Consider the following 22,542-nt stretch of genomic DNA (forward strand, 5'->3'; position numbering starts at 1 on the left):
GTGTTTGAGGGAACATGGTTGAGTTCTGTAACCAATCCAGATTGTGAAATTATAATACAAGAAGTATTTAAAAATTATTTTTCTGTTATACAGTACATGTTTTTGCCTTTCAAGCAGTTTTCAAGGAATGGATTAAGTTCATATAATGAGGGATTGCTGTATATTACACAGTATGTGCTCTTTAAATGCTCAAAATGTTTTGTCCTCAAGCATGAACTGTTTAATTTGATTAGCTATGTATAGTTGTCTGATCTGGAGGGCCAATGGGAGAAAGTCCTGGAATTCACTCACACAAAGCCAGAGATTATATAAGCAGGGCCATTAACACCAATAATTTTGCTGTGCACTGGGGCAGGACTACCAAAGCAGAACATGAATGCAAAGGCAAACATTCGGAAAGAAAAGGAAAATCACTGTAATTGGATAAAGCCATTGTAGCATGAAAATGAAAAACCAGAGTTCACCTGAAAGTAGGTTAAAATACATTTCCAACACGTTTGATTTTTCAGAATGTAATTAGTGCTCAAATATCTAGATTTTTCATTGCAGAGGGAAAGTCATGAAGAAAATTGGCTTCATTACTCTGCTCTCCTCCCCGCTGATAGCTGATGTGTGGTGAGCGTTCTGGCGCACTATGGCTGCCGTCACATCATCCAGGTGGATGCTGCACATTTGTGGTGGTGGAGGGGAGTCCCCATTACGTGTAAAGTGCTTTGAGTGGAGTGTCCAGAAAAGTGGTATATAAGTGTAAGCAATTATTATTATTATTATTAAAAGTAACAGTGTATCTTCTTTGCTCCTTCCACTTTAATTTGTAACATTTTTTGGCTGTCTTTAAATATGGGAATGCTCCATTGGATTTGAGAAGGTGCCAATTATACTGTATATCTGATTATGTTCAAGTAGGTAGCTGCGTCACCATGCGTAGGCTGCAAAGGAACAAGTAAAGGTTTATTCCATGCTGAAAACAGAAGAAAATAAACACAATGTTTTGGCTGTGGATCCTTCGTCGGGTATGCCTATATCAGGTTATGTCTAATTGAATAAACAGATCACCTACTGAAAAAAACAGAAACTCTGACACAGCCAAGCATGTAACTGATGCATGTATAAATAATGGCAACCTAAAGTGAAATCAAAATTCCTTAAAATAATGTAAAATTAGACCCAGTAAAATTTAATTCAAGACTTTACTTAAAGGCCAAATACTCCAATTTTTCACAATCCTAACATATACAGTTTTACTTATTTGTCAAATTGAAATTATATAATATTTATATTTAACCCTGTATTCTTCACTATATTTATTATGTGACTTCTGCAGTACAGTATATTGAATATACTGGAAATTGGAAAGTTTATTGGAAAGGATATTATGAACAGGGCCACAAATGCTTCTTTCTGACTGTCTGGGGTTTAAAAGTGACACAGAAAAATTTGGAATCACACAGAATTACACTGTCTCTTTATGGATTTAGAGTAAAAAACATACAAAATGTCTAATGTACATACCTCTACAGAGGGATAACAAAAATGAATAGAATGCTTCAAATCCCTTCATGTTTCAAGCTTTTAAAAGAGGTTTCTACAATTTAAACACCTGAAAAGAAAATATTTTGACACTAAGCTGTTAGCCAATTGACTGGGATGGAGCATGAAGCAAATTCCTTAATTTCTGTCCCCGAGTAACACAAACAACAGGGATTATCACAACTACATGAGATCCCTCTTCTCATTTCAACACCACTGTATGTGCACACCTTTAATTCTGTTTGGATTTTGTCCACGATGTCCACTGTCAAGAATTCAATATCAAGAATTAATTATGTGCTGCAATATCGCTCCTGTGGGAGTGTCTGGAATCCCAGACATTTTGAAATACATCATGGCACAATGTTCTTAGATGATTTTATTGTTTCAGGTAAGCTGGTACTTAGGGAAGAGTGATGAAGAAGCTTATTTGCTCATTTGGAATGCAATATGTGGTGAGCAATTGATATTGGAGGAGGATGATACATACAGTATATGATGAAGGAGACAAGGTGCAAGGTGGGTCTTGACATTGCTCACTGGTGAAAAAAGAGCAGACATTATGCTTGTGTTCAGAAACCCTTATCATTTTGATTAAACCACAAAATATTTGTGACACTTTAAATACTGTAAGCACTTGTCTTCATTACATAATCCATTGCAGGATGACAAGACCGTTAGGTTGCGGATAGCATAGGATGTGAAACTAATTACCCTCTGTTCACAGCCTCAAGTTCAGTAATTGTAGAATAAGAGCGCCTGTAAACTGTCATCCCAGCATTGTCTGAGAAAAACTCCTCTGAACTGTTAATGAAGACAAATGTGCTCAATTGTTTCCCATGACACTAAGCACAGATCTGTATACAGCAGCAATCGCTATACCTCTTTCTCTTCCCTCTCTGTCCTGCCCTTCAGTGTCCTACTCCTTGTTCTTGGCTGAATGTGAAAGAGTCATTTGCTAAAATGTTGCATGACTTCTTTTCTGTTATCTTTTTTACTAGAAGAGAAGGATAGAAGCATAAAACTGTTTCAGTTGCAAAGCCAGTGCTCCATACATCATATATGAATTTGTGGGAGTCTGGAACAAGCTACTCAGCCATGTAGCCAATACCTTGATATCTTTCAAAAAATGGCCATATGAGATCCTTGAATCCAACATTACTATGTTACTGAAAGACTTGCAAGGAAAGTGTTTTTTTACAAAACAAGGTTTTCAATGCCTCAGTCCTGTAGATTACTGTGCAAAGACAGAAGACACAAAAATCTTGAATTCACATGGATCACAATCTTCAAGACCTTGATCGCAACTCAAGGCAAACTATATGTAAGGGCTAGAAAGGCTGAAAAACTTCCTCTCATTTATAACCTTTTTTAAATTCATATATTTCTTAAACCCTGAAACACCAACCCCTCTTTCTGATTTAATTCAGGTTCGATACAGTTTCTTCTGTTACATGCAAATAACCTCTTATAAAACCCCAAATTCAGATCCAGACATGTCCTTAGGCCATGTGACCTTACATATTGACTCTATTAATACGTATTTTTCATATACAGATGCAATAAATCATGTACCATGTGGTCTGACTGTAACTAGCGATTCAAAACTTATATCAATACATAATTATTATTTCCAGACTTGACTGAATGTCAACCTTGTTCATGACACATCTGTTCAGCACACAGTCAGGGCTGCGTCCAGAGTAAGCTGGCCTAAAGCTCTGCCAAAGATTAATGTTTCTTTTAATTAATCATAAAAACACACAAGAGATTTGAAGGCAGGTAAACTAATCTTAGTTAATGCACAGATTGTTTTTTTTCATCTTGCAAAGACGTAATCTCTTTGGTCACAGTGTTCAGTGTCACAAAAACACATATAAAGAGGCAGTAATAAAATCAACTTCAGGAAAACATGATAACATGCAGGTAAAAAATCATACATTACACCGTTTACTGAGGGTTTTAGAGGGCAAAAGTTGTGCAACATAAGTTCTACTAGGCATAACCTAATCTCCTACACAAACAGAAAATGAGAAAATACAGGTTGAATTAATACTATGTACCTGCACTTCTAAGATTATCTCCAAAAGCTGTGATGCAGAATTAAACTTTTCAGCCGTGATACATAAAAAATATGAATGCAAAGCACTCGATCTGGAAAAAACAGCTGTCAGATGCAGAACAGGCATATATAGTAAACACACAACTGTAAAAAAAGAATGTGTAAATTTAGGAACAATTTGTTTACAATTCGACAGAAAAAAATTACTTTCTAATATGAATGCACTGAATATGTCTTAAAAATATTTTTTTAAATCTATAAGCAGAAAGTTCTTTTAACGTAAAAGGTTTTAAATTAGTTCATATTACGATTTTCCCTTATTTTCTACGGATGCACACTAAATTTAACATTTTAACATTTTAACACAGAGGACATAAATTGACAGGTAGGCAAATCAATTGAAAGTCCAGATGATATGGATGTGGAATGTTCCACAGGAACATCTTCATTTACTGTATATGAAAGTGCCTTAAGAGCAGAGAAATTAGATCCATAAAAGGTTAAAATTCCTTTAATTTTTACCTAGAAAGGCATGAATTCTTGTATTAAACCGATCAAGTATCACAGAAAAAGGATATCTTCAAGGTTTATCAAAATATAGATAAGATGAAAAAGGAGGTAAAACGGATATTAGAAAGACCAAGAGAACAATTAAAAGGAATATTGCAATGGAGACTAAAATAAATAATATTATGTTCTTTCAGTAATTTCAGTAACACTAAAACAACTGTAAAGGATAAAGTAAAATATATATGGGAGAATAAAGGGAAATGGCTGATGTACAAAATAAGTGTTTCAATTACGCTTTTCATAAAGGAAAAAGTCAACAACTTGCCTCAGCTGGAGGGAAAATGCTGTGCATTGAATAGTATTAACATAGAAGGGACAGAAGTATCTAGGATACTAGCAGCAATCAACATTAATAGATATCCAGGTCTCAGTGGTATCCTACCAATTGTACTTAAGAAACCAAGCGATATTCACAAATCATTGATGCAAATCATCTCCAGCCCACGGGCCGGAGAATTGCTAACGTATGAACCATCCATAAAAACACTGGCAAATAATTCTGACTTCTGTTACACATAATGACTTCATCACTGAAAAAGAAAATTGATTTTTTTAAACCTGGCACAGACATAACAATGGCCTCTTGTTTAACAAAAGGAGTGCCAAAAAGATCTGTATCACTAGTATCACTAGTAGACTAGTATCACTGCTCTTTGGGATTTATAGCAATGATCTACATTCTGGTATAGTAAACTACTGCAAATTTGCATACAATCTAGTTCTTAAAATAGGAGGATCAGAATCACCATAGTAGCTGAAACTGAAATACATAGATTTAGATCAAATTCAAGACTGGACGAACACCTGGTAGGCGTTTAAAGGGGAACGTCAGTGCTATTTTTTATATATTGGGGAAAGAAAAAATCAGCATTGATGAATGCATTTCAAACCACAATAAACGTAAAATGAACACTGAAACCTGTAAAACCTCAGATTTAAACCGCAAAATATACAAAATTCACAGTAATGTGCATCACCACATTCTGTGATTCAGAGCGAGGCAAAAAAAAAACTTCCGGTAATGTGAAGCGTCAACAGATTTATTTTGTAACCCAGATTGCATAATCGGTCTGAGAAATTGGAACACAACATTCTTCTTGAAGACCTCTGCTCCTGAACATAAATGTTTCCTCGAAACTTTGTAATGTTTGATTAACTTATCACAACATATGTATATAATATTTTAAGAAACCAGTTTATAGGGGTGTTTAAGGGTAATTATCTCTAAACTAAATGTATCACAAGCCTGGTTTTCATAGCACAACCGTTATTTTTAATTATACAATGTTCAATGCACCAAGTGACCATGCATGAGGTAAAAGTCTCATGCAATTTTATTTCAGTTTTGAAACTAGACGTCCAACAGCTAAACTGTGTAACTTCACGTTTAAAAATTGTTATAGTTTAAGTGGTTCTGATGATTGCATCTTACGTCACTTACGTCACTCTGCAATCACGTAGAGTATGTGCAACTTTAAGTGCCATTTTATGAATTTATGAAAAAGGACAAACGGCAGACATCTGGGCTTTTTGGGTTTTTTTTGGTGATGTATGAAGTAACCTCCAGGGTCTCAAATAACCCTAAGGGGTAGTTATTTGATTTCACTGCTGACAGCACCTGTCTTCTAGCCCACAGGAGCTCTGGGACTAGGCCACTGTTTCTCCTGTTTCCGCAGCTCCTTCCCTGTTGCTCAGCGTTCCCCATGAGAGACTACATTACTGTTGCTGGGTTACAGCTGTGCAGCAGACACACTGAGCCCTGGGCAACTTAGTCTTAAAAACTAGGCAGCTTCTGGTCAGAGAACAACTTTTCGGTGCAATGCATTTATTTACAAGATGTCCATGGCTTGTTGTGGCCCAATGACCCTGTCTTTTAAGAGTCCAGCACTTTCCTACTGAAGATGTCAGCTGGGAGCATTAAACTATGAGCTGAAAACAGAGAAGGAAGGGAGACGATAACATTGAATAAGACAACAAGAGGGATGGATCTGACAACTTTCTCTGAGGGGAAGACTTGTCTAACTTTGATTGCACTAACAGCATTTTTTTATTGCTTTTACAGTTACAGTAGGGCTCCTTCAAAAAGAAAAGATAACATCTGGAGAGACCTTTATTTTTTTCAAACAATGTCCAAATTTTACACACCAGGATGTTAAATACAATCAATTGCCTTTCAGTGGAGGACCTGTAAGAACATAAGTGACAATAATAGGCTAATTACGTCCTTTGCGTCTTTGTATATTTGTTTATCCTTGATAGGAAAGAAAAGCAAAAAAATGGCCAAGAACACTACCTTAAAATTCACAGTAACCGCACAATAACATGTATCACAAATTTGCACAATCAAGTGAACAAGTGCAGGAAAATCTCAAAATAAATGATTCAGTGGATAGCAGTTGTATATATAATAAATCATCTTAAATTTAAATTATACATCATGCTAATGTATACAACCACGAAATAAGCATGTTAATATGCAGACAAAATGGATTTCATTGTGTTTTAGTATTTTCTACAGTGCAAACAGTAAAAAACATGGCCAAAAAATGAGCTGCATCAGTTTTTCCATCCAACACAGTTTGCATATGGCTGCAATAAAGAAGATTTATAGAGTGCCAAAAAACATACCTGAATAGAAGCATAAAGACTAAAAAAACACGTATAATAAAAGCCACAAATGGCTTTTCCAGCTGAAATCCATTATGATTAAGCTGGGCTAAAGGTAAGAAAACTCTTTTCACACAAGGGTAGTTTCTCCATCTATTAAAAGAAAGCTGCTTATTCCTGGTAAGAGTCACGGCAACTTGGAGCCTATGCTGGAAACACAGGGCACAAAGTGGGACTGTACCCTGGATGGGATGCCAGTCCACTCAGAGTCATACATAGTCTGCACATAGGTACAAGACACTTTCCAGTTTGCCTAAGTCAGTATAGCTTTGACAGGCGGGAGGAAACCACAGCAAAACAGCATGATCACAGAGAAAGCACCTCAGTCCAGAAACAAACCCCGGACCTAAAACGTCTGAGGCAACAGTGCGTCCTATCTGCCCCGCCACCATACCACCCAGTAGTTTCACTGAAGAAAGAATATAATGTGCTGAAGAAAGAGTATAATGTGGAAATGCTGTGACAACACGTACGAGAACACGGCATTTTAACTATGCTTCTTCGGGAAGACTCCTTGATTGAGAGAATCGTTCGGCTGTGGCAGTAGCATATGTTAACTTCTCATTTAATTATTTTCAGTTTTAAGTATAAATTTCTGGGCTGCATAGCTGTTTAATTTCTACTTTAAGTCCCTGATGCGCTGCCACTTCTCTCTTCCCATACTGTCCTTTCTGTTTGTCTTTAATGTCAATTGTAATTAGGTTTGTAGAACCGTGGAACTGTACATTTTATATGTGACGGCCTGCCTTTTCTTCCCTTGTCGCTGATCATCAATTACCAATCACTCAACTCAATCACACTCCATCCAATTTCACTCTAAGAAGCACCTATATGGGGAATAATCTTATTTTTTCACACAGCACCTCCTCAAGAAGGGAAAATAAAGACAGGATTTTTTGTGCCAGATCAGTTAGCCAGAATGCTTCTTATTTTGTTGCTCACCGAGGAGAAAAGCAGATGTTTGGCTCGGTTTAGACTAAGCCCAGCCACTGACTCCGCAGCCCAGTTTGTCAAACTCCTTGAAAGAGGAAAAAAAAAACAAAATCAAATGAAGGTTAATTCTGTCACATACAGCACGGTTTCAATAGGGAGCCAAACAGAGGAAGAGGTAAAGACAATTTTGAGTCTGCCAGGATCACAGGAGAACCATTTAGCTGGGTGTTTAGAAAAGAACCCTGTGGAAAAGTACTTCTCATGATACAGCACAGTCTGCAATGGTTAGAAATCCACTTCTTTTCCAGGGAAATAAAAATCAGAAATGTGATGGGTTTTTTTTTAGCTTCCCATTGGTTTCTCTCTTTCTGTAGTTGAAACAGTTCTAATTTATAAATGTTCTAAATGTATAAATTGTATTATCTCTCAACATATTTCATGTCCATGAGCATCAGGCTCCATGTTTGATCATCCTCTGTTTGCTCCCTAAATACATAATTCAATTAATAGAAATTGGAAGCAGCACAGTTTATTGATTGTTGAGCTAGCGAATGTCAAAGCTCTTCAGGATTAATAGTGCTACATAAATACAATTTACCCATCCGTTTTCAAACCGTTTCTTCCAGTTCAGGGAAGCCGGAGCCTATCCAGGCACACAACAGAATTCAGCACGGACAGGACACCAGTCCATTGCAGGGCAGACATGCAGACAGAGACACGCGCACACTCCCAGAAGCCATTAAACCTATCAGTATGTCTTTGAACTGTGAGAGGAGATCACTAGAGAAAACCCATATGAGCACGGTGAGAGCATAGCACCCCAAAGATAGTGCCCTAAGTCTGGAACTGAACCCAGGGCCCCAGTGCTAAGAGGCACCACAGTGCCGCCCTAAATGACATTTATTACTATTAGTTGTATTAATAGTTGTTGCAGTAGTAGCAATAGAAATTAAGTATCCCACTCAAATTCATGTAACAGTTTACCATTTACAGATCGCAAAGTAAAATAAAACAATATCCCTTTCTAATTAAAGTACTAACCTCGAATGAAAAAATGTTGTACCTGAACAAAGATGTCCCACATACAGTAGAACTAATGAAAACTAAAAAACAGCCATCCTTCAAGATGAATGCAAGACGTCCAATGGGCTTCAGCTGCTATAAAGATTAATTGCACTTCTAGATTTTTCAATAATCAGTTTTCAATTTGCGAAAAATTAAGCATCGAGAGGGTTAACCGTTTCTTGGAAGCAGCACAAAGTGTCAGCAAGGCAAGCAGTTTCCCATATACTTTGCTCAAAAGAAGACTGCCTTTAATAGAACTACTGTAGCATGTAGAAGCTTATTATAAGGCTGAACTGTCACCCTTCATCTGATATACAGCCAATTAAAATGAAAATCACTAGGGAGAGAAGAGGGAAAACTGAGTAAAGGTTTTTTTTCAATCCTTTGAAATTTTACTCTTCCTAATAGAAATACAGAAAAAAACATTTGTTCACATTTTTATAATGACAACTATTACTGTACATGCCAGAAATTTATTTGACTTTACCTAATACAGGGTTTAGACTTGGAGGCAATTTGTAAATTCTCAACTGTTATGTATAGTATACTGAATCGATTAAATACATGTACCTCAGGATATTTTAAGTCCTCTCTTCAAATAAAGCTGCAGAATGATGGGGAATTAATAACAAAATTAATAATTAAATATTAATTATGAGTATTAATATAATCTGAATAAAGCAAGCTGTTCTATAGCCATTATACTGCCTGACTTGCCCAACTGTGATCATAGCCAGCATAAAAAAAAGTGCCGGCACTCTGGAAGAGATTAACTAGAATTTTAAATGTATTCAGGTTTTTAAATAAGAGCAAAAGCCAAGTGATGACTTCCAATTCTTAAATAATTTAATTTAACAATGAAAAAACACTGAGAAAAAAACTAATACCAGCAGGCATGCACAGAAGCTATGGTATATTCACCATGGAAAACAGACATGAAGGTATGTTCTTTGGAAAAACTTTTGCAAAAACTGTTTTGTATTTGTGACTTGATTTAGAAAAACAGACCAAAAACCCTAACCCTAAACAAATCAAATGATAAGATAGCCAATAGAAATTTAATGTGATACCTGACAGAAGTTTGTTAGTCTTTGTTAGCATTTGTTTTTTATTTTTCCTGTCATTATTTTTAGTGTTAATCCTTACACTCTACAAATAAGATGAAATTGAAATGACTCACGTATTAGTCATGCTGTGGCTTTTAAAAATTATTTCTACTTTATTTCCTCCTCCATGACTGGAATTGATAACCCTCTTGATAACCAGAGATGAAACATTCTGCAAGAATGCCACGCTAGCAGTTCATTGAGCTCTTGCAATCTCTGCAGCTCCTCAAAGCCAACCAGAGTTCATCATTTATTTATTTTTCTTTAAGGATGTTAAGGTTTGACCTTCCTCCTAGGGAAGTCGTGATTTATTAATGTCTTTATGTCTTTCTCTTTGAAATAAAAAAGCATTGGAAAATGTCCTAAGAATTGTTCCAGAAAAGTTTCAGCTTTTTTGAGGATATATATATATACTTTGTATACTATATGTATAAAAAGTGAAAAAACACCCCAAAAATGAAGGACAGAAAAATTAGAGTTACTGGAATCAGCTGTGTACAGTATGTATACCTACAGGTCTTTAAACAATGAGATATATCATTAAATGATATATGAGATATTGTCATTAAAAAACTGTATAATGCTACAGGAGAAATTATATACAGTAAGTATACTGTACAAGAGCTGATCTGGGGAGAGAGCAGTAAAATGAGTGGTTGCTTAACTATGGCAAAATAGTGCCAAGTGTTTCTCCTTTTCCTGTTTTTACAAACAGGACTTTCTGTTCTTGTGACATTATCCAGTTTAACAGAAACTTCAATGGAAGGAAATGAAACACACTTAAGTGCATATTTACAGGTTCAAAGGTAGAATCTTCTAACAATCCATAATGCCAAACAATATCTGGGATTTTCCAAAGGCTGAACTGCAGGACTTCATGTTTAGATATTGTTATATCATTGCTTTGGCACTCTGCAAGCTTTATTATATCTGTTATATATACTGTATCATAGGCTATACTTGTGTTCTCTCTGCTCATCAGAAAGCAGCTCAGAAGAGATATAAACTTGACTAGGCTAAACAGTAACATGTTTTCTGTGAAAATTGCTTGATATTTCCTGGGATATTTATTTTTAAGTCAAAAGCAATTTATGTTATCTCTCTGCAAAGAATTTATTTGAACTGATAAGTGGTGGATCCGTCATCTAGACAGTCTTTACTGTAAAGTGTTTATGATGCCACATGAGATTAGAACAGTGCATCAATATTCCAGCAGAGTCAGAGAAAAAACATAAACTGAGTTCAGTGCAGCGATAAACAGTCCAGCCACACCTTAACAACTGGGAAGAGCTGCTAGACTGGCCCAATTACACAGCAATTAATGAAACTGATCAGTTAAGGGATTGGTTGAAGTGATATCTAGCAGACAAAGTGATCCAGGACTAGGTTTGGACAATTGGTTGTATCATTTTGCAGAGAGAGTAACAGATTTGTGAACAAAAAAAGATCCATGTATTTTTATAGCCATTCTTGGATTTGATTTTTTATTCTAAAGCTAGGGGAATGGCTTTCTCTTTTCTAGTGGTTTACTCCCTTTTCTGTTAATTGTGAATTGCAATTCAATTTTGAGATGAAGACCAATCTTAAGATGAATTTGAAACCAAAATTTCATTTTATTCAATGCCAGCAGAAAAATAGCCATGCAAATATCAAGGAAGTTAACTCCTGCTTTTTCCACACAAACACAAACAGCTTTTCCATGCTGTGATGAGAAATACCAGTCCTGGGGTGAAAAGTTTGGCTGCATCACTCAAAGCTTCATTTTCCGTTTGCTGCCTCCCAGCTTGGCTTTGTCACATGAGAAGAAAGAAGAATTCAAGACAAACTTAGAATTGATTCAAATTATGGGAAATTGAATGAGTATCGCGGGATATACAGTATTCATATAAAGGCAACATTTATTCATGCACCTCGCATGGACTTTCCTAGGCCATCTGTGTATTTTAAATTACAGCCATTCTTTACAGTACCTTGTCAACTCAAAACACAAACTCTCGTCTCATGTGATGTTGGTATTTTCTCTGTCACAGCTCATCAGTCTTTACACAGAAGTGTGCAAAAGCACAAACCATTTATTTTAGTCCTAAGGAAGCACTCTGGGGACCTCATTATTTCAAACCCCATAATATTTAAGATGACACAGCGCTTCCATGTGTACAGTGACAACTGTGTTGCGCTACTGGCTTTTCCGACTAAATACCCGCTGTCACAGCAATTTAAATATTGCAAAGTACCAGAGAGACTGCACTCAGTTTTAGCTAAAAGGCCTCATATTTTCCTTTGCCTAAGTGCAGGGTTTTATGACATACCAAAAGCAGAGTCATTCCAACGTGCAAGCAGATGTCAGCTGGTCTAGACATTAGATCACCAACCACAAGACATCCACAGAAAGGAAAAAAAACAAATACAAAAGGGCAATTTTCAACAATATTCCTTTGATCTGAAGCGAGCTAAAGCACCAGATTTCGCCCACCTTTGATCTAGGTCTGTGGAGCAGAGTTGGGCGAAAGAATGAACTGGCCGTCAGGAATGAGAACTGCACAGTAAATACCTGGTTGAAGCTGGCCGGTTCATCAGTTTAAAGGCTCTCCAGAACTTTCCACAGCTGCTGCAATCACCTTCTGATTTTTCTAGATTATTTAATTTCTTACACTTCTTAACTCATTGTTTCCTTACAGGTAAAGGACAATGTTGCCGTGGGAGAAGGCAGAGAGCCCTCCTTAGGACTGAGAAGAAAAAGACAAAGGAAAGAGCAGCAGATACTCCTGCAAATCAAGAATAAGCTCCCTGCATAGGGACGAAAACTGGTGATTCATCTGCATAATCTGTATCAGTACCCATGGGTCCTGCCTTTGTTAAAGTTCTTGGGGGGAAAAATATTATGGTATCTTTGCAGTTTTCTTTACTGTGGTGTATAACTTCACATTTCTAATAGCACTATCTTACAATATTAACATTACTTCATTGTGCTACTACACTAGACATGGACAGCAGTGTACAACGTAATAAAGGTTTATAATGAATGTTTAGCAAATACTAAACACTAATCGATGTTTAATAAACAATAAACCCTATGGCCCAACATAGTAAAGTTCACTTTGAAGGCAGGCTAAAAACATGAGAAACTGAAGTGAGAAAAGGTAAAACCACTGTACAAGTATAATAATATTCCTCTAAAAACGCAATGATAAATATTACCTGACCCATCTGTGTATTTTGGTTAGACATTGTAGACTGCAGTAATGACTGCAGAAGGGCTTAGGGTTACAGCTTGGGTTTGTGGTTGTGTATATGGGTGTGGACACTCCAGAAGCTGCCAGTACCATATTCGCCTTAAAGGCACTCTGAAATGGAAGGATTACAATACTTTGTAATACATATAGAATTACTGGAGACTCTTGAGAACCTTGGCTTTATATACTTGAAGCAAAATTGAAACCATTACTGCATACAATGTTTCAAACAATTGCAGTCACACAACTGGAATACTGGATATCGCACTGTACTTGAATGTATATATATATATTCTTATACTAATTTGTCAAAAACTAGTCAATAAAATGTGGTGATGTATTGTGTACTTGATGAAAAACATTTTCTCCTCTTTCTCAGTCCTTTAATGACCAGCAGCTATAGTACTTGCTATTAGGACAAAATCGAAATTCTAAAATTCACAGTACAGACGCAGACCCAGGGGACAGCTGAATATTCATGTCGAGGCCTCAGCTGCAACAATAAACAGTGAATTGGCTCAGGATTAATGATGCTCTGGCAAAGCTCAAAATCACCATCACTTTCTGTTTTCCTCCTAGCCAATCAGATGCTACTGCAGACATTGTTTTGAAATAGAGGAAGAACAGTTGTAAAACAAGTTATCAGCATTCATTCCAGTATACAGCCCCGGACTTTCTATTATGTTTCATAGCCTGGCAGCTACTTTCAGCTTAGTCTGCGTTTTCTGTTCTTTCTTTTTTTGCTCACTCTCTTTCTCTTTCCAATATATCACCAAGATTAAGTGGCTTGAGAGTGACCATCTCTGGCTTTAATAGCTGTCGTAAATCAAAACAAGAGGAGCTCAGTGCAAGGGAGGGGGGAGCCTATTTATCACACGTAGCTTACTAAAGTATCCTGATATATCAAGATGTAAATTTAGACCGTATTACTATTTCAGCTTTCCTTGTCATTGGTGATTTTAAAGCAGCTGGAAGACGTAACGAGCCGTGGTAGGCAGTAGAGCCAGAGCAAAGTGACAGAGTGATCCCACCAGTGCTGCCTTTTATTATACTTCTCCTGAGGATTGTGTGATCTGCCTGTGTTGTCAGAATCCTGGGTGCATTTTTCATGTGTAGTTTCCTTTTCATGTTATATACTCATGTAAAAATCAGCCACATGACGTCCTGATTATTTAATTTCTCAACTAACGGTAGCAGATCGCATTGATTGCCTTTCTCTTGCGTTAGGTTGCCTGCTCGGAAACAGGTCACAGAAACGCCTAAAGGTCAGCAGATGTACAGTAATCCCAGTCACCGGAGGAAAGAAGCATGACAAATACCAGGACCACAGGGCATGTATATAAAACAAATGGAGTGAGATTCTGGATGTATATAAGAACTTTTTCTGAAAAACAGAATGATGGTAAATGCAGAGGATTATAAAGCTATCATCCTACACTTCAAGGGAGGCTGTGAGAGCTCAAAATAAGCTGAGTATAATATATACACTCAATATCACAAGAGTTTAATACCTTTCACTGCTGTGTAACTGCTCTTTTGCTCTTCTGGGAAAGGTTCAGTACTATAGTTATTTGCATGTAAGTGCTGCCACTCATTCACAATGTAAACAGAATATAGGTCCTAACTCTACCACTGTCTCTGTTGTGTATTTGGAACCAGACCAGGTTGGTGATGAGCAAGCCATACAAAGCATCTTCTGTTCTTGTATCATTCCTAAGGAATGTTTTGTAGCGGAAGGTCTTGTAATTACGTACAGAAGAATAGAAAAATATAGAATGTTAACTCGCTCAAGAGCAGTGGAAATCTACATAGAAATCATGTTTGCTCTATGCAGTACATCAAATAGATACCTGTACCTGTTTCCAAAGAGCAGTAGCAATACTTGTAGAAGTGAATTAATTCATGTTTTATGTCACAGGTATCTAGCAAACAGTGCTCTGACTTTTCATTGTTTATGTAACATGACATCCTTTAACCTTGTCTTTTGACAAACTGTATATGTTTCCCAGTTAAAAACACTAAAAACCTGCAAATTACATAAGAAAGTGAGTTGCTTTTCACTTGACATCACTACCACTGAGTAACTTATCACTCCCTCAAACAGAATTATCAGGTGATGTTGCTCACTAACTCACATTTCAGTCCTGCAATTTACCAATAGATATACGTATACACTCATCTCTCTGTTTACAAAGTAATTGACTCCTCCAAAACTGTTTACAATGAGGAATTTCGTATAATGAAAATGAAGTTCCCTTCCTTACAAGAGGCAGTGCCAGAGTGAGACTGGATTTATCACTACTGCTGAGGTCACTGTTGTAACAAAGTGCCTTCATGGTGTCAAGGCAGTAGGGCTGATAAGTTTCATCTGGAGACTCTGAAAGCGCTGGACAATATTGGGGTGTTATGATTAGCGTGCTTCTTCAATGCTCCATGGCATAATATTTCTGGACTGGGTAAGTAGGGTGGTGGACTCCATCTTTAAGAAAGGGGACAAGAGGATGTGTTCCAGCTATAGAGTATTCACACTCATCAGTTCCCCTATGCCAGAGTCATTGGAAAATGTATTGGTTTCAGGAAGAACAATGTATACTTCATACCAGATGTGGCACCATGGACCAGTTTTTAGCTTTCTTTCAGATATTTGAGAGCTCATGGGACTTTTCCAATCCGTTCTAAGCTTGTTTTGTAGAACTGGAGAAGGGGTATGACTATGTTCTTGAAATGTCTTGTGGGAGGTGCTCTGGGGAGGAGCCAGTGCCACTTCTATGTGCTATCTCTTTGTTTTCAGAGCTGTGTCCACATTCTGTCATGGGGCTGAGTTCATTCAAAGTTGGGCATTGGACTCCTTTGAGGGTGTCTGTTATCTGTACTCCTACTGTATTTGTAAATCTCATAGATACTATATCAAGACACAGCCGAGGTATGAAGAGTATGTAATCTGGGAGCTGAGAGGTGGGTGATAGCTCTGACATTTGTAGTTATAATAAATAAAAACTACTGCGAATTATGCAATTCATGTGACAAAAACTTTGGCAATCAATACTTTACCCTAGATCTGCAGCAATACCTTGTTAACAAAAGGGTGATCTGTTCTTGAGGATGACCCTGAAGAGAGGTAGTCTCGTTTAAATACGGTATGTGGGGAGGCTAAAGAATTAAACAGTCCAGATGATGAAATAGTGCAAGCCCTCCGAAAAGGACATGCACAGGGCTGCTGCAGGAAACAATACCTGCAGTACAATGCCTGGAGTGCGTTTTGAGACAAGAATGAGGGATCACAGGTCTGTTTTTTTAAAAGAAAACTGGCAGCTGGTCAGTTTCAGCAGAGTACAGCAATGGACCGCATTTTAATTCTGGATTCAGTTTTTAAGTCACATATGATTCGATTAATTTACAGAGTAAAAAAATGTTATCCGTAAAAGCAGGCAGGATCAGTGACAAAGCTGCAGAGACAGACGGGCGGTGTTTCAGCCTACTGCAGCTTGTGCCTATAGTGAAGGAATATTAACACTGAGATAGAGCCTGTCTTTCAAGACTGATAGTGACTGTGAGACGAGTAATGTTTCTCAAGCCACTTGTTTGGGCATTTTTGCTGTAAGTCATTGAAATCCTACTATTGCCCTATGACTAAAAGCATTTATTGAGAAGGCTTCCACAGGCTGATGGCCAGAAAACACAGCTCATAGCCAATACATGCACAGTTGCATTTCTGTTTGCAATGATTGCAAAGTCCCTTCAAGAAAGCATGGATTACATGGGCAGCAGGGGGGTGTCTGGGTTGCCTTTTACAGGGGATGGTACACCAATGGCCAGAAAGCAACACTAGATACTCAGTCTGATTCATCTTATGCTTCTCCTGCACCTCTTCCCCGTGGCTAGGGTACAGTCCTTGAGGGGAAGCCAGTTCATCACAGACATCCCAGAGCACACACATGCACTCATACTGTGCATGCATACAGGGGACAATCTTTACAGATGCCAATGAACCCATAAAGCGTGTCTTTGGATTGTGGGAGGAAACTAAGGTACTATTATTACTCTGTGTACTCACGTGGCTACATAGAGTAGATGCAATAGGTGCTATGAGCCACAGTCAGACCCAGGGCCCAGGAGCTGTGAGGCAGCAACACTATCTGCCGTGCTACTGTGCTCCCCATTAACTTAAAAAGAATATTTGTTTTCTGAATCTGAAGATATTTGAAAATGACATCAGTGTTATACATTGTCTGAGTCTTCAATGAATGGCAGCTCAATGTAAAATCAGCTGTTGAGGTTTTTTCTGCATAAAGAAAATAGTTACAACACATAAATGAGCTGTTATATTAAAACAAAATTATTTTCTTATCTCATGTTTAGCGTGGAGAAAGGTTTACATTCACAGCATTTGGAGAACCATTGCACTTTGCTGTATAGGACACTTTTTCGTTTGTGCTGTAAATTTTATATGCTATTTTACAAATTTCACAAGACTTGAAACTACCTGGATTTTCTACGCATACAACATATGGTATAGCAGATGATTTAGCTTGATTTAATTAAATAACAGGGAGTTTCTAAAATAGTGGAAGCATTGGTGTTTATTGCATTAAGGATACCATTGTAGTCATTAATCAGAGAGAACTTTTTATTTAGCCTGAAAATCCAACAAGCTTCCATTTCTTTAACAGTCCAGTGATTCTAATATACTGCCTTATAAATCTCTTAAAAAAACAGGAACGTTTATTAAAAAATTAAACATACTGTGTGGGATAAACTGTAGGGCAATCAGACACAGGCACTAGTAAAAAGCTGAGTTTTGTGTTTAGATCTGAAGAAAGTCAAAGAATTTGTCTCTCGAAGAGTTGGAGGAAGGGCATAAGGCACAGTCACTAAAGGTCTGAGATTTAGTCCTGGGTACAGTGAGCAAAGAACCAGTCTCCACTGATCAGACCCAACAGGAGGGAGTGGAAATATGGAGGGGTTAAGAGAGGGATGAAAGTCTTGAGCCTTGAAAGTCAGTAACAAGATCTTATATTGAATTACTGACTTTATAGAGACTTAGGTATAGGAGTGATATCCTGCCAGGTTCTTGTGTGAGTTAGGAGTCTAGCTACAGAGTTTTGGACATATTGGAACTTACCAAGAGTGTTATGGAGTACACAAAGAGTTGAGAAATCAAACCTATATATCATAAATGCATGAATAAGGCACTCAGCATCATACATCAATAGAAATTGCCTATTGGACATTTCTAAGATGAAGAAAAGGGTCTTAATCTAATTTTTCACATGAGGCGCAAAAGACAGGAGAGGATCAAATGTGACTCCCTCATTCCTGACTACTGAATGGGGAAACGATCCACCATTACTTTTCAGCTTTTCCAGCTGACAATTTCTACCCCTGAAAAAAAAATCTCTTTAGTCACTATTTAGCTCCAGGGAAATTTGGTGTCCGCAGACAAGAGATAAGTGACGGAAGAGGCAGTTCAGAAGGTGAAAAGGTTTTAATGGAAATCTGTGCATCACCTGCATAACAATGAAACTGAAGACCATGTTTGCATATGATCTGTCAGAGAGGAAGCATATAAGTAATAAAACACAACTGGCCCAAGACTGAACCCTGCAGCACATTGTGATTGACTGGTGTCATGAGAGATTTATGAGGACCAATGCAAAATAAAATGCTGCCTTCCTATCAGATATGAGCAGAACCAGTTAAGAATAGTACCATTGATAGACAAGAATGTTTGCAATTTGTGTATCAAAGCCACATTAAGGACCATAGGAGAATAAGAATAGTAATAACATATTATTCACAACCCTGACAAGAGCAATCTCAGCGAGATGATTAGAGCAAAAAGAGGAGCGAAAATGGTCCACGCAAATCATAAGCTATCATATGAGCCTATAATTAATATGCAACCACACATTCTAAAACCTTAGATAGAAATGGTAAATTAGAAATTGGTCTGTAGATCATCATAATATCAGAATGCAAGCCAGGATTCTTTAGCATTGGAGTGATTAATGCAGCAGGGACCACACCCATGGAAAGGGAACTGTTGTTGACAATTAAAGGGCGAATGTCTGGCAAGCAAGCTCTCAGTAAAGAGGTAAGGAGGGGTTTTAGGCAAGTTGTTCTACAGCTGTTAAGTTTTGTAAGCTGATCTGAAATAACTAACCCAATTTCAGAAACATCTAGTACAGAGGGAACATCGATGGACAAACTAGGGCTCAAATATTTGTCCGAAGCAAAAGCATGAAACTAAACAACTATGCTAGTAATATGAATCCATCTAATGAAAATCATAAGACTACTCAAAAACAGAGACTATGATTATAATGATTTTCCTATGTTTATAAATGAAACAAAAGTAATTTGGTTCAAATTGTATATGTGATAATCCTCCTTTATATTATTCAACATTAGTCATCCTAGTGTATAATAGTAAAGTAGTAATTATGAAACGTTGCATGCAGGTTTATGTGAAAATAAATGTAGGAAAAGATCCTTAAGTTTAAGAATTATTAACTGTGTGGTACAAAAAGCACAGGACAGTAACTTTAACAGACTCCCTTTCTAGTGGGATACAGTGTAATAAAATGTAGGTCTTCAGCTCTGTTCCACAGCACCTCAAAGTCCTAGCTTAACTCCTGAGGCAAAGCAGAAGAAAAACTGCTGCAATGTTCTCTTCCCTAGTTGCAGAAAAAGCTGATATTTTTTAACTCAGGAAATGCTTCAGTTGAAGCTGATGTCACTGAGGCTAATGGCTTCTTTTACAGTTATAATGAGGACATTCTTAGTCAGGCAGAAAAAAACTGCTTATTACCAATCATAATTTAAGAGACAGAGTGAGAACTGGCAGAATGCAGTCGGATCTATCTTGAACAGATTTTTGTAGGCGGTTATGGCACGGCTGTTTCTGTGAGTGTGAACAGACCCACAGACCTTCCTGGAGAGATTACTGAATTGCAGTCCATTTATTTTTTTTTGAGGATCATTTAAACGTTGGAGAATCCTGGGACGGCTGCTGTTGTACATAACCTATACAGATTTTCCAGTAAAAGATGGACAAAACCTGCTTTTCTTCTTTAGGATTTTTTCCCAAAGCTATTTCTGCTCCCATTCAGAACCAAGAAATGACGGATCAAGATAAGTGGAGTCGCTCCTTTTCTTCTGCATACAGAACCAAACAGTTAAATAGCTACTTGCTACTGTATGATTCTGTGTTATAAGCTTTATTCAGCTAAATTCATTCAGGACAAAGAGACTCTGAACTCTGAAACAATCTGCATTGTAGTGATTACTGCTACAACACTGACCTTTATTTGCCTTGTTCAATGTTAACCTTAGTAGTGTAGCAGGACCTAAATGTTTATGATCAATCAAAGAAAGGAAGGTGCAATCTGCCACTTGCTGCTGCGATATAGCAAACATTATGTAGCTGTACTGCACCTATTGGCACAATCAATTTTTCACTGAGCACACATATAAATCATTCTATAATGAAACAGCTTCAGGCAGAACAATACCACGCACAGATGGCCAAGTCTAAATTTTAAACAAGAGCAGCAAGGTTCCACTGAGGGGCTCTAAAGATTCCCACACCCACCCAAAACCGGTGTTTGTGGGAAAACAGCCCTGCTTTAATGTTGGGAACTGGAACAAAATACTCCCACTAGAGTATTTTGAGGCTAAAAAACTGGTCATGGGTGAACTATTTCTTGATTTTACCACTTCCCCCTCGTCCAATGGCTATTTGAAGACGACCAGTTAGACAGTAAGGAATTGTTGTGTTATTAAGACATAATACCATATAACACTGAGTATAAAGATAAAAATGTTCATGTTCAACCCTATTCTTATCTGGCTAGGAAACTGGCATTGCATAGAAGACATTTCTGTATAGGAATCATTTGCAAGAGATTTAGCAATCAGTAATTCTAATTAATGGAATTTTTATCAGAAATTAGGAAGAAGATCAGATACTACTCTCACCCACCTCCGCTCTCCTACTGTATGTACGCTATATACAGCACATTTTGTCTTCTGAGCATGTCTTTGTGCATGTCTCTCACATCGGATCTTCACTCTCATGTCAGCTCCCGAGCTCATTCCTCACGAATCTAAGTGGTTTCAATCAGCCTCATCATTACAGTTAAATTGTCATCCCCATCAGCTATTTCAATTATGCCCAAGAAACCCTTCAAAAAAGTTTTAAAAAATCATTCTTTTCTCCGCATGTCATTTATTAGGGTTGTAAGTTAGGACAGTGGTTACCATTCCTGCCTCGCAAATCCGGGGGCTCGGTTTAGTTTCTGGAGTGTTATTTGTCTGGAATTTGTAGGTTTTCCTCATATTGGCATGGGTTTCTTCCAGGAGCCCAAGTTTCCTCCTTTGGTTTCCTACCAAGGACATATTGCTAAATTAACTGGCTTCTAGGGGAAAAGGCCCTGGTGTGAGTGTGTGTGTTTATGTCTGTGTGTGCTCTCCAGGTGTCCCGTCCAGGTTGTATCCTGCCTTGTGCCCATTGCTTACCAGGATAGGCTCTGGCTCCACACATGACCCTGAATTGGATAAAGTGGTTTGAATATGGATGGATCTCACTTTTTAGAATCTGACAGAACTAGAGAAATCGTTATATATAAGACAATACATTTTGTCTTGATAAAAATCAATTAATTAAAATAATATTTTGGATTTTTAACGTAGCCAAATCATTGTTGATCTTATGGCAAGGCATCTCCTAACCAATAACCAATATGAGAAAGTTTTCTTTGCCTCAAAGCTCAAATCTGGACTAAAGAAGCTGGTATTCATAAAGTCAGAAAACTCTGAAGATGACTGGTAAAGACTGGTGGCCTTTGGCTAAGTTTTAATGAGAGCATGCAGACTCTTAGTCACACATAAAGAGCAAGTGCTTCTTTCAAAGCTTAATTAATTAGGCTGTATTAAATTTAAAGGACCTTAATTTGCTTTTTACAGTTTCAAAGAGGGATTTGGAGGTGGTTTAAAACTACATTTTCAACTGTGATTAGATGAGTGTGTGCAGATGAGAACAGTGAGCATATAGACAAGTCTAAAATAAATAACAAAAGTAATTTACTAAAATGGCAATGTGTTTTACCTGCTTAACCTGCTCTAGTACTGATTTTAAAATAAAAATGGTATACAGTATATTAGCTTAAACCACAAAAATCATTTTTTAATGTTCCATGCCTCAGATTGCCACTATTTATTTCTTAGTTATTTAGCACACTTGACTTTACATCCAAATGTTGGCATGCGCAAGGAAACTGCTTCCATAGAAAGACCATCTGTATTAGCTTAAATAACTTAGTGCAGCAGCCAGCATTCAGCCACAGGTCGGAGACTTTGTGTTAAAATGCTTAAA

Source organism: Atractosteus spatula, chromosome 4 (assembly GCF_055471065.1).
Source record: "Atractosteus spatula isolate fAtrSpa1 chromosome 4, fAtrSpa1.hap1, whole genome shotgun sequence".
NCBI lineage: Eukaryota > Metazoa > Chordata > Actinopteri > Semionotiformes > Lepisosteidae > Atractosteus > Atractosteus spatula.